The sequence below is a fragment of the Sturnus vulgaris genome, chromosome 2 (genome assembly GCF_052056855.1).
Source record: "Sturnus vulgaris isolate bStuVul1 chromosome 2, bStuVul1.hap1, whole genome shotgun sequence".
Classification (NCBI taxonomy): Eukaryota; Metazoa; Chordata; class Aves; order Passeriformes; family Sturnidae; genus Sturnus; species Sturnus vulgaris.
This window is the reverse complement of record NC_142244.1, coordinates 112,023,894-112,036,998: the sequence shown is the minus strand read 5'-3', so window position 1 is coordinate 112,036,998 and position 13,105 is coordinate 112,023,894.

Genomic DNA, 13,105 nt, shown 5'->3' with positions numbered 1-13,105 from the left:
AATATTTTCACTACACAATTTTGACTCTGTTAATGTGAATTTCTTGGAGTTTCTATGTATCCAGCTCGTAAGGAAAGAAATCTCACAAGGCCCATGAGGGTGCTTCTGCCTTATGTAGATGACAATAAGTAGTGATTCGATGTAACTAATACCTTTTCTTCTCTTAAGTGGAATTACCATTCAGTTATTGCTACACAGTAGAAAGATTGACCTGGAGAGCTTTGTTTCTTTTATTCTTGCTGTATAACCTTTTATCAAGAGACAGAAACTGTAAAAGTACATAGTTAGCATCCTGTCTTGCCTCCTCTTTGCTACACTCTGTTTTCCTTGTAGGAACATTCAGTAGCAAAAGATTAAATTGGAAACCCCACCTAGGCTTTAAGTTCAGCAGATCCACAGCACACAGTGAGCTCCATGGGCAGATTTCAGCACAGTCCCAGACAGAGCAAGCCCAGGATTTCTGTCTGTCCAATCCTTCCACCCTGCTCAAACCCTTCTGAAGCGTCTCTGTTGTTTGTGTGGTACATAGAGGGCAAAAAAGGCTGCAGAAATTGAGCTGGAAGCTTCACCTCTATAGGGAAGGCTCATGCAGGTGTACAGCTGATGTTACAGTTTTTTGGTTTTTTTCAATCTCCAAGTGGAGAAAGGTCCTCCTGGTACTGTAAATATCACTGCATAATTTAGAGCGCCTCATGGACTTCTCTAAATTTATGCTGAATGTGACCTCAGAAGCAGCCCTGGGATTGGGAAGAAACAAATGTTTCTGTTTTCCCCTTTTATACTTTATTTTTGTACAGGGGCTCATAGATTTGTAAAGAAAACTTGATCTTATCAGTATGCTGCCTCTCAGTCTGACTGATGCCTGTGATTTCAAGGTGTTAAGTTGGTCCAATAAATGTTCATTAACCTCTGCTTCCATTTACCTAATAAAAGTACACTAGGTTACTCAATGTCTCAGAGTGGTAAGATTATTGCATGGAAATGGTTTAGACTAGTTTAGACTACTGGTCACTGCTAGATGAATCTTGATCTCATCAGTAAAACTGAATTCTTCCATGTATTTTACCAGTGGCTTTCTTTTTATACGCTTTGGTCAAGAACAATGCTGTGCCACTCATCTTTAAAAGAAAACATCACTTGTACCTTAGAAACTTCATAAAGAAGGTTGCTCAATTGATTTTGAAAAGACAACATAGAAGACGAGGTGTTGCAACCTGAACAACACTGGGCTGGTGTGTATACTCCAAAAACTGGCACCAGAGCCAGTAGGAAGAGTTCATGCACAGACTAACCAGTATTTTTTCCATTTTTGTTCTTTTCTAAAAGGAGATAATTTCAGAGTGCTGTTACTTAAAGAAATACTTGGAAATGCTGCCAGAGTTTCCAGGGGTGCTTTGCAAATCTGCATTGAAATCCTAGATGCAAACAGTTCTGGCCCCGTTCTCTACCACTGCAGATAGTATTCAACAACTGTAATGAAGGCTGTTAGAACTCCATTTCAGGCTTTAAAATACTAGGTAGAAAAGAATTTTTGAAAACTACAGAAATACATATTTCCTGACTACAGTGAAGAGTCATCTGTTTGTATAAGCTAAATTTGACAGAGGAGGAGCTAAAGCAGGCACCATAAAAAGTATGCTTTTTTACATGAAGCATATTGATTTCCTTAATAAACCTGTCTCTCAGACTAATTTCTTCTCTACCTTTAATGAGCTCAGAGACAGTCATAACTCTTACCAAGGAAACTGCTGCACATTATGTCACATAGTCACATATAAATCAAAATATCTGCACAACAGGAAGCACATCATTGACCAAGAGAATAGAAGGAATTTCTGAATAATTCTGCCTTGTGTCCACACCATGGGGATGAGTGCACAAGCTTAGGGTAGAGGAGACTATTTTTAATAATGCTACACAAAAAAATACAAAGCCACTTCCTATATTTAAATTTTTACAGTGTTATGGGGTTTTTTGCTTGCTGATACAGTAAGTGCACCTGTAATAATTTTTACTTTCTTCCTCTTAAGTGATTTTTAACAGTCTCCTGTTCTAATCCTGTGAAAGCTGGACTGAAGCAAGTATGAAAAGCTTCTTGACTCCTTACAATTCAGCTTCAGAATTAAGCCTCTTTCCCAGACCTGTACATGAATAAATAATTAATTCTTAACTCAGAAATACATTTCTCAGTTAAGATTTTGGGCAGAAAGTTGATGGTTTCTCATGTAATCTTAACCTTTCTAAGCAAAAATAGTGGGAGGTGGAGTGTTCATGTGTTTCCATGCATCCTGCTGAATCTCTTAGCACCTGCCATGTAACAATCAAGAACATTAAATCTGGCCATATCTCTGTGTTCTTATTAAAATGGAGCTTGAGTCTGCATTTGTGTTGTGGAACATAACTGAACCAGTAGCTATATGCTTGAAAGAATTTGTGTTGATTATTAGCAAAGTAATACTTGCAGATTTTCCCTTAGCAGCAGCCATAGCTTGTTTTATTGTCTGCATAATGGAAACACCCACGAGGAAGGGTGGAATTTGCTTATTGTTAAGTGTAGCCCATTTCAAAGCTGGGACATGAATCTGTTTCTCCATTGTTGGCCATCCAGGTGGAGCCCTCAGCGTTCTTCCCAAAATGTAAATAGATGCAAAATAGCAGAATTGCCTCATACTCAGGTCCATCTTTGTGTTACTGTGTGAGGGAGCAAGATCAAAAACTTGATTTTAAGGTGCATTTTTCTACCAGTCACAAAATGTGGTTTATCCCTCAGGATTACTTGGTATCCTTCACTTTAAAGGTCTCTGAAGGTTCATGTCCATCTTAAGCAAAGGAAAGCCTCTGTGACCCATGGCACACACTGCAATGGTCTGGAATTCCAGTTCCAGCAAGGAAAAGATGTTCCTGCCCTCTAAGGCTGAGCTCTCAAAGTGCCAAAACCCAAGCAGAGCAAGATCTTTCAATGACATTTCACAACCAGCCTTCAGAACTTAATCAAGGGCTGTTTTAGCACATGGACTGGGAAAATGATGTGGTGAGGCTCTTTGGCTGGAGCTGCCATGGGTACAGATGGACACCAGGAAAGGAACAGCAGGCAAAGAAAGGCAGAGAGAAAGGAAGATACAAAGAGCACTGAGCTGAGAAGGAGGCACTCTGAAAACCATAGAGGAACATCCTGGAAAGAAATGGGACAGAAATAAAGAATTCTGAAACTTTTATTCACTATTCAAATACAATTTCCTCCTTTGATCACAAACCTGCTCCTGATAACAACAGCCATCCAGCATGGCTTTCAGAAGGTGCTTGGTTCTGAACGGATGTTGCAGGCTGCAGACACCACGAAACACAGAATGGTGTTTTTCCTCATGCTGGTTACTCTGACATCCTCAGCAGAGGAGGCAGCAGGAAGAAAAGGGCAGCTTGTGTTCACCCTCCAGAGGGAAGCTGGGGTGGGGGAAAAGGTCTCGTGGTCTCTGTAGCTGTTCCCACTGGGATGTGAAGGCTGATCCCAGACCCCCAAGGTCACATTAAGGGCTGCCTTCACACAATACTCACTCACTATTGAAGAACAATATGAATTAAAACCATACAAAAAGTTGATTTGGTTTTGTGGTTGTTTTGGATAGGGCTTTTTGTTTGGGTTTTTTTTGAGGAGCAAAGTATAAACAAGTATTACTGCCCTCTTTCAGAAAGCCACAAGCCACAAGCTAATGAAAACCTAAGCTTCTTGCTCAATAATTGAGCAAGAAAAATTGTCAGTGAATGACACTGTTTCCATGATGTATTCCAGTATCAGTTGTACAGATTTCTCATAGAAGTTTTATTAACAGTATTAGCTACACCTCATGGAATTCTTCCCAATCACACAGTTTGTTTTAAAGGTCTTACTCTAACCACTTAATATATTAGAGAAATCAGGGTTGACATTTATTTTAAAACCCTTCATTTCATACAACATATTTTGAAGTTGTTGCAATTAATTTAAACAACTTTATATATAAGCAGAATTAAAAATGGGTGGGTTTCTCAGGTATCTGTTCACATCAAGAGCTTAATCTCCACTAGACTTTAATAGAAGCAGGAAATTGCCTTAAGGAAAAGAAAAAAACTTAGATTGAAGAAAAACATACATATGGAAATAAATTATGCAGAAAGTTGGACTAATTGAATTTAATTTAAGTTATCTCTTTTGGTTTCATTATAAAGCCTTTTTTAGGCTTTTTTAAGGAAATAGTTAATTTACTTATTTTTTTAGATTATTTTTAATCATTTTACTGCCAATAAATAAGCCTGTTATCAACTAGCTGATTTTGCCTTTTTTTTTCCTTTTTCAGATTTTCTTAGGATATTTGGTCTACCAGACTTTTAATTCATGCATTAATGTTTTTAATTCATGCATTAAGTCATTCTGAACAATAAAAAAGTATTTTGAAACCCACAGCAGAAGGCAAGAGTTCAAATGTAACAGAGTCAGTTTCTCAGAGAATTTGTACAGGCTTTGTCCCTGGAAGTTTTAAAAGACTCACTTGGATAAAGTCCTGAGCAATCCGACCTGATGTTAGAGCTGAGACCTTCAAAGATCTCTTCCAACTGATCTACCCTATTTAAAAAATCTGAAAAAATCAAAACTATTACTCAGCTCAGCCATCTTCAGTTCATGTGAATCTTTGTGCCAACAAAACCACACAAATATGAAAAAAAGATCTTTAGTTGTTGTCCAAAAGCACTTCAGTATATTCTAGTAACAACTGTAGCAGAGGAAATCCAGTTACTGGAATGGTAGGTTCCAGGTAATGGAATTTGTTTATATTTCATATATACAGACAACTTTAATTATTCTTATTTAGATTATGTCATTATGCTACCATAAGTCAAATAGAGACTTGTTCAGCAGGTATTAAAATTTCACCCCAAAATTTAAAAAAATATACAGCACTGTACTTCTTATACCGAAATAAGAAATCCAAAACCAATCCACAAACACAGTAAAGCTCAGCAAGAAAGGTCTACAAGAAGGGGGGAAAGGCAAGAAATTTGCTTTTACTTTGAAAGAACTAAATGTAAACAGAAACTACTCTCAGATGTGACTGGTCATTCAGAATTGCTTAAAGCAGTGAAGGACTGTGAACAAAGCATAACACAACACATTATTCTTCTCTCTAGAGCATGATGGAACTTGATGTCTGACCTTTCCCCTAAGCAAGAGACAAGATTGAAAGCCTTCATATTAAATTTGGCATAGAAATTAAGATCAGACAAATGGGAGAGAAAATGAGCTGTTTTCAGTGAACATATTCATGAAATCAACATAATAAAACAAATTCAATTTTTTTAATAGTTGCAGGTAGGAAAAGGAAGAAACTGGGAAGTTCTCAGAGTATAACAAAGCATCTTTGATGCAAGTAAGTAATTAGAGAATAAGAAACTTTGTAAATTATGTAGAATCATAGAATCATTCAAGTTAGAAAAGACCTATAAGAACATCGAGTCCAAATTTGGGCATCATTATATCAAATAAACCATTGCTCTGTGTGCCAGGTCCAGTGACTCCAGCACTTCCCTGGGCAGCCATCCCAAAGCTTCACCATCCCTTCAGTGAAGAAATCGCTCCTGATACCCAGCCTGAACCTTGGTGGAGCTTAACCTCCTTTTAAAAATAGTATTAACAACAGCTTTACTGCTCTCTTTTGATCTGGCCAAGCCATGTATGTTGCTGGTTTTTTTCAAAAGTTTTGTATGTTATGGCCTGCTCTTTTATTTTTAATGTCTCAAAGTCACTGTGTTTTACTTGCTCTGACAAACCTCTTTTAAAATAGATAGGATACTGAATTATATAAAAAGTGTTAGGAGGTAGAATACCCAGCATTAGCCAGTTACTTTTCCCATAAAGAAAAATAGTTTTTTCCTAGCATTAATAGGCATAATAACTGTGGTTAAGTGAGACAGCAAGGCAATGGTAAAATATATGATTCATATGCTCATCTTTTCATGCAGCTTCACACATGCCTCATTTACTGTCTCGTGTTTCAGTAGACTTTCAATATATTTGTAGTTTTCAAGAGATACCTAATCTTACTGTGAAAAAAATGAACATTCTGAACAAGTGCCAAGCAATTTTAATTAACACTGCTTGCAGGTAGGTCAGATTTGAGACCCTGATATGACAACAGCTCCAGGTGTTCTCCTGATAAGTTGCAGCTACACATTAGAGCAATTCAGAGCTAACAACCTAAACATGCCACAATTTCCACTGGGAGATGAGGAAACCCATGATGAGCATGTTTAGGGAAATTCTTACCTGGAAAAATCGAGGGTCTGCAGCATGTGCATAAAACCTTTGGGTGGTTTTCTTAAATTCCTTTAAAAAACACTGTTCAGAGAAAAGTCCTGAAGACAGTTCAAGTGCACACAGTCCTGAAAACCCTGCTGCAGCTGCCATTGCTTGAACCAAGGGAGTTCTACTAGATAATATAACAGCTGACTTCCGACCTAAATGACTCTGTAATCAAAACCAGAATTACCAATTGGAAGTATTTTAATTGGAATTGAAATTCATTTAAAAGTGAGTAAAAACTGCTGCTTTTTGTCAAGGATGAAGAGTCATTTGTGGAAGTGGGCTAATCCACTAAATGAATTTTTGGGTCTCTTCACCAGAGTTTTCTGCTTTGCACCTGTACAACCAAGTTTCCTGAAATGAGTTCAGAGCAAGGGGATGAAATTCCAGGAGCACTCATCTGTTAACTAACATAACTGTGGAGTGAGAGATGGATGAATTGTTGAGTATTTTATTAATAAGCAGGAAATATTACAGGTTACAACAATGTTAGAGCACATACGACTGAATGCTGAAGAATCCACCCCAGGCGTATGCAGAAATTAACTTTTTAAAACTCAGTCATTTTTCACTACATGTAACAATTTCAATGTCTAAACATCTCCTTACTCTGCCTTACAGCCATTTTTGTTTACTAGGATGGATGTAACAAAAGCAACAAATCTGTGTCAAAACCACAACCCAGTAAAGATTATTGGATAATAAATCAGTAAGTTACCCCGTAGGTGAAAGAAGATAAATCCCACAAGGTTGCTTTCTGTTCATTATAAAAACTTTCAAAACTTTTTTTTCATTTATTGTTAGGGAAAAAAATGCAGACAAGTAAACTTTATAATGAATAAAAAAGATTTGTCTCTGAAATCATGACGACTCTAATAAAGTAAAATATTCTGGTTCTCCACTCATCAAAATTTCAGTAAAGGCTTTAGGGCATTTCCCAGGGGTTAGGAAAGGAAGAGGAGAAAGATCCTGCTTGCAGGAAAATACCTTGTTGATTTGAGCAGCTGCCCCTGCCCAGAGCAGCCTCCAAGGGATTTCAGTGCTGGCCATTGAGGGTTCCACTCTGCCAACATCATCTTGTTACAATTTGTGATTTTAAAGTAGCAAGATTTCAGGTGGAAAATAAAATGTTTAAACTCTTGTGGGCTGCTGGGCTCAATGTTATCCCTTTGGCTGTAATTTGTGATATTAAGCTTCTGAGGGCAATGGAAAGACTCGTAATAATTCAAGAACCTTTGACTTTCAGTCTTGACGTATACTTTTATCAATATGTTTTAAACATATTTATCTGGTTTGATCATTAAAGCAGCTAAAGAGTGGGAGATCAATGGGGTGTCCCTCTCTACTTCCCCATTCCTGCCTGGTGTCCCAGCTGTGCTGCAGCTGGGTTGTTCTGTAGGCTCTGGGGTTCACATGCTGAGTCTCACACTAAAAAGGACATTTTGGGATCCACAGAGTGATGAAATCCTCCCTGCCCGGGTCTCACAAACTCAGTCCTGGCTTTGTGTAGTATAGGGCAGGAAGGAGGGTGACACTGCTGCTCAATCTAAGCTGATACTTCAGCTGTCAGGTTTTTTATCTCTTGTCACTGGAAAATTCCTGAACTTACCTTGAGTAATCCACATAAATCAAGAGTTCATACCCAACCCAATTTGGATTTTTTTAGGTATCTGTCAATAGAAATGAAACATTAGGATTGAATGAACAGGTAGAAAGGTAAGTTGTCTACTCAGAAAATAAATAGGCAAAGGCTCAGAAACAGAGCAGCATATCTGGAGCCTGAGAGCTGTGTAGGAATCATCTGCTGTGCAGGACAGGGTAAGTCCCTTCACCTCCTGCATTGTCACCTGTGATCTGCTCAGGGTGTAATAAGCACCTGACACCACGTGTTGTAGAGAGTCAAGCCAAGGTAAGGCTGCAAGGTCCTACCAGAGCATGCAGGTGCCAACAATTCTGATGGTGAGGCTGAACAGCCCCCAGCCCCTGAGCAGGTCCGTGGGAGGTAATTTGGGGTTTTGTCAGAGATTTTACCCCATCACAGTAACTTTGGTATTCAAATCTGGATTTCAGTGAGTGGTGCAGGTGCAGGTGTGGCATCCACTGCCCAGAGACAGGCAGGTTTACTGGAACACTAACTAACACTTTCAATACTGAGCTGCACAGGCAGCATCCTGTGTAAGATCTTCCACTGGGGTCCCTTCCAACTCCCAATGTTCTGTGATCCTGTGGCTCCAGTGGCCAAAGACTCAGAGATGAGAATTCCCAGGGCTGGAAGATGGGAGTGTAAATGGTCTACAGGAATGCTTCACTGAGCAGAGGAAGCTGCCCACAGACCTTAAAATCCGGGACCCTGCAGTCTTTGGGGTGGATGCAGGTCCCTTTGTAGCTGTTGCTTGTAGCAATTTGTGGCTTATTTCCAGTTCACAGGTTTGGGGCATTGTTTTTCTAAACTGTGTTCACCAGTGGGACACCAGTTGCAACTCTCCTCCTGCTGACCTGCATCTGCCTCCTGTCTGGTTTGTCACTTGTTTTCCAAACTCCTTCTGACAAACACTTTTTATTTTTTTAGGGGGAGACCTCACCATAGCCTTCCAGTACATAAAGGGGACCTACAGAAAAGATAGAGAGGGACTTTTTATAAGAGTACATGGTGATAGCACATGGGGAATGGCTTTAAACAAAAAGAGGGAAGGTTTGTATTAGGTTTAAGGAAGGAATTCTTCCCTGTGAGGGTGGTGAGGCCCCGGCACAGGTTGCCCAAGGAAGTTGTGGATGTCCCATCCCTGGAAGTGTTCTAAAGCCAAATTGGTTGGGACTTTGAGCAACCTGACCTAGTGGAAGGTGTCCCTGGCCATGGCAAGAACTAGGTGATTTCTAAGATACCTCCCAATCCAAACCATTCTATGATTCAGTGATTTGTCCTGTTTTAGCAATTTAATGAAAACATTTTCCTCTCAAAAATGTAAGTTCCATGTCCTTGAAGGCTACGTGGTGATTTTTATATATACATATATATACATAAATGCCTCCTATACTCTGTTAACCTTAGGCCAAGAGGTGTCCTGAGCTGGCCCTCAGGTATCACAGATCCACAGTCAAAACTTGGTTATAAAGGTTGGCAGCATCACTGGAGGAGCCACCACAGACAGACAAGGTCTGAGCCAAGAACACAGAAACCCAGCCCTGCTCTTTGATTCATAGAGCTTTTCTATTTTCTAAGTCAACACATCCTCAGGGGATCCTGTGGTGAAGGTCATTGTGCCCTGTGGCACAGAGCAGAGATGTCTCACCCCTCCCTAGAATTTGTGGTCATTTGTGTCACACATTGCCCATGGTCTGTGCAGCACTGGATATCTGGCTTGCTCACGGATGCTGTCAACAGAGACAAAGGGATCTTCATAGCTCCCACAGGACTTAGCACCATCCAGGTGTCCCCTAAACAAAACCATGTTTTCACTCCCGATTAATGAGAAATCTTAGTTCCATGACTCATTTATTTCTAGCACCAACTTCATCACTGATATGCTTTCTGCTGTGGCAAGACATAAGCTGGACATTTTCCAGATCAGGATGTACTGGTAAAGGCATAATACCCTATGGCATTATTTGCTGGTTTGCCTATTCCAGCCCCTGTTACATACACTGTATTTTTTTTTTGTTTATGCCAGTTGATCTACTGGCTCTTCACAGCAATTCTCTCTTTCTTTCCCTAAAAGACTCAGCTGTGCCTACGAACAGTTCAGGTTGTGTCTTCCTATATATATTACCTTGCATATGCTAACATCTGTTTTATCAATCCTATTGCTCAAAATTACCTGACTTTCAAGTAATTTGGAATTCATCAACACCTCCTTTAAGCTTTGCTGACCTAAAAAATTTCTGCATCTGCAATTTCACTGCTACTTTTTGATGACTGAAATAATCAATCATCCGTTTCAGCACAGATATTTACAACCAGCTTTTTCTGATTGCATGTTTATCATTTATTTCTGTGCTTTGCCCTCTGGCTCTTTAGCAGTCTCATGCATCAGGAAAGTGCCTGTCCACTTAGAGTCTGATGTATTTCTTATTGTCACGGCACATTGAGACATAATCATTCAGCACTATGAGGAATTGCTGCTGCCAATTCCATCCCAATTTATGTGTGCACAGCTGGTTGTCCTTTGTTACTGATTTATCACATTTGCCCATGCTGGCACTGTGCACTCAGCCTTGTTCTCATCATCAAAAACCCCCAAGTAAAACCACGTGTATTTTTACACATATTTTTACATCTGCTTGCATGGCACAATTTGTTGTGAGTCCAGCACATCCTCATCTCCCCAGGGACTTGGTGCTTCCTTGCTTGTGCCCTGATCTGCCCCCACAGAGCCCAAGAACTCCCTAGAACTCTTCCCAATATCCTGTGAATCTGCCCTCAGCCTAAGCAAACTAAGCAGCAATTGAGCACCATCATTCCCATTTAGCTTGTCCCCCTTTCAGATATAGCAATAGGATTTTATTCCAATTATCCTCAGTTTAACCCATTTATAGCCCAACCTGACTAACACAAGATTAGGGGAAATAGAAGAGAACCTAAACATCAAAAAAAGATGGAAGGGTTGAGTGTTGGTTTTAACTGGGCCATTGCAGTGGTCCAGGTTCCATCACAGCTGGCCCTGCTGGAGCAGCACAGTGAGGGCACAGACAAGTCCTGGCTTGGAGCAGAAACAAGCAGGTGAGGAGGGCAGGAGCGGAACGGAGGGTGTGGAATACAAGGGGAGGCAGAACAAGGATTCCCTAAGCCTCATTGCAAACCTCCAGCCACGTCAAGAAGCTCCTGACACAGGTCAAAACCCACTGAACAAGCACAAAGTGAAATCAGCTGTTAATCCAAACAGCAAATACATAGAATATGCGTGAAGAATAAACCACCAGGTGTGTACAGAAAAACTAATGGTAGTTTTAGGTATCTTTGAAATGCCTTGGTATTTTTCATTGGGAATATAAGATTTAGGATGTGCAAGTTTAGAATTAACTCTAAAACAGTCCTTTAAAAGACAGACGAAGAAGGAAGTACAAAAATCAAAGGACATGGTGAAGGTCAAAGTAGAGAAGAACTGCAAAAGAAATTAACTTCTCCCATTCAAGGCTAAAACTGACCACAAGATCAGACTGGTTCAACTAACCACATGATGAACAAAATCAGGTTTTGGGTGAGAGGCATAGAATCTACTTTCTGTATTCATTTTTATATAGGAGTTTAAAATACCAGCCTTTCCCCATGAGAAATGGAACTTTGGTGCTGATCTTGCACATGTTTAGATTTATGTTTTAAGTATTAGCTAATGTTTTTCTTTGAAGTAATACTTGTGATGACTTTTTTTTTTTTAATTATAATTTCTGGTCTTTATTCCATGGTTAGCATTTGCTTTGAAGGTTACTGCAGCAGGTCATTCAAACTCCACGGATCTCTATCAGATTTGGGTGAGGGAAGAGGAAGGACCAGTATTTTTTGCGTTTCTGCAACAATCCCATACCTTGACTCTGCAAAAGCAGGCATTGACAAGCACTGATTTCTCACCCAAACTAACCCTGTCCTTAAAGCTCATACTGGAGCAGGAGTGACCATGACAGGTTATTTTCTTGCAAGGCTTAATATCCTCCAGAGCAGGCACACCAGTTTTCTGGAATTTAACTCAGTTGATTCGGTTCCTCTTGAATTTCTGACCACAAAAATTACCAAAGGAAAACCCAACAAATTAAAATTTAATTTTTTAAAAAGCTATCAGCCAGATGTTGTGAAGACAAGAATTAGCCAAAATACAACATTCTTGAAAACTGGCCATGAAGTTCCTGAGTCTCAGCTGGCTGGCAGCTGTCAGTCTCAGACAGCAGCTACTGCCTCTCTAGCAAAGGACAGTGGTTCCTCATGTCCTGCACTTCATATTTCTTTCCAAAGCAGAAAGATATGATAATCCACAGGAGAAGCAAAACAGCCAATAGCTTCATTTCACAGAGGGTTACAGGCAATAGCTGCAAATTTAAAGAAAATAGAGGGGGACATAAAGGTGTTCATGTTAAACACCGAGTATGATCCTAGGGGTGCAACATAGCAACAGAATTCTGAGATTCAGAGGTTATATCCAAAATCAAATCTTTCTTTCCTCTGTTTGCATTGGCAACTTCTCCCCTCTGCTCCAACATTAACTCTTGTGAAGCATGAAAACCAGTTGCACCAGTGAAGAATAGTGCAGTGTCACCAGGTACCACACATTCAAACAAATTGCCTTCTCCCAGGATCTCAGGTGCTTTGGTCTGGGAGCAGCTCTCTGAATAAACTTCAGTCAGAAGGTGTATCCTAACTCCAGGCAGCTCATAACCATCCACTCCCACTGCTTCAAAAACATCTCAGCACCTCATGCTGAGGGCAGGGCTGGGAGCACCACTTTGGTGGAAAATATTCACAGTTATTCCTAACAGACAAAGGTTTAGCATCTTGGAGTTGTCTCAGTGCAGAGACAGATTTTGAAAACAGGTCTGATTTGTGAAGGGACTCTGAGCCATGGACTTGTAACCAACAACTGGTTCAGGTTTACCAGCTGAAGCACAGTTTTTCCGAGAGAGTCTAGTCTAAGAAAATAAAGAAAATAGCCAAACTATTTATTTAAAAACATGTAATTATGAGTTGTCACCTGCCCATGTAATCAGAGAAACAAAGAAAAAAGCAAAACTATTTATTAAAATAATGTAATTATGAGTTGTCACCTGCCCATATAATCAGAGAAACACGCC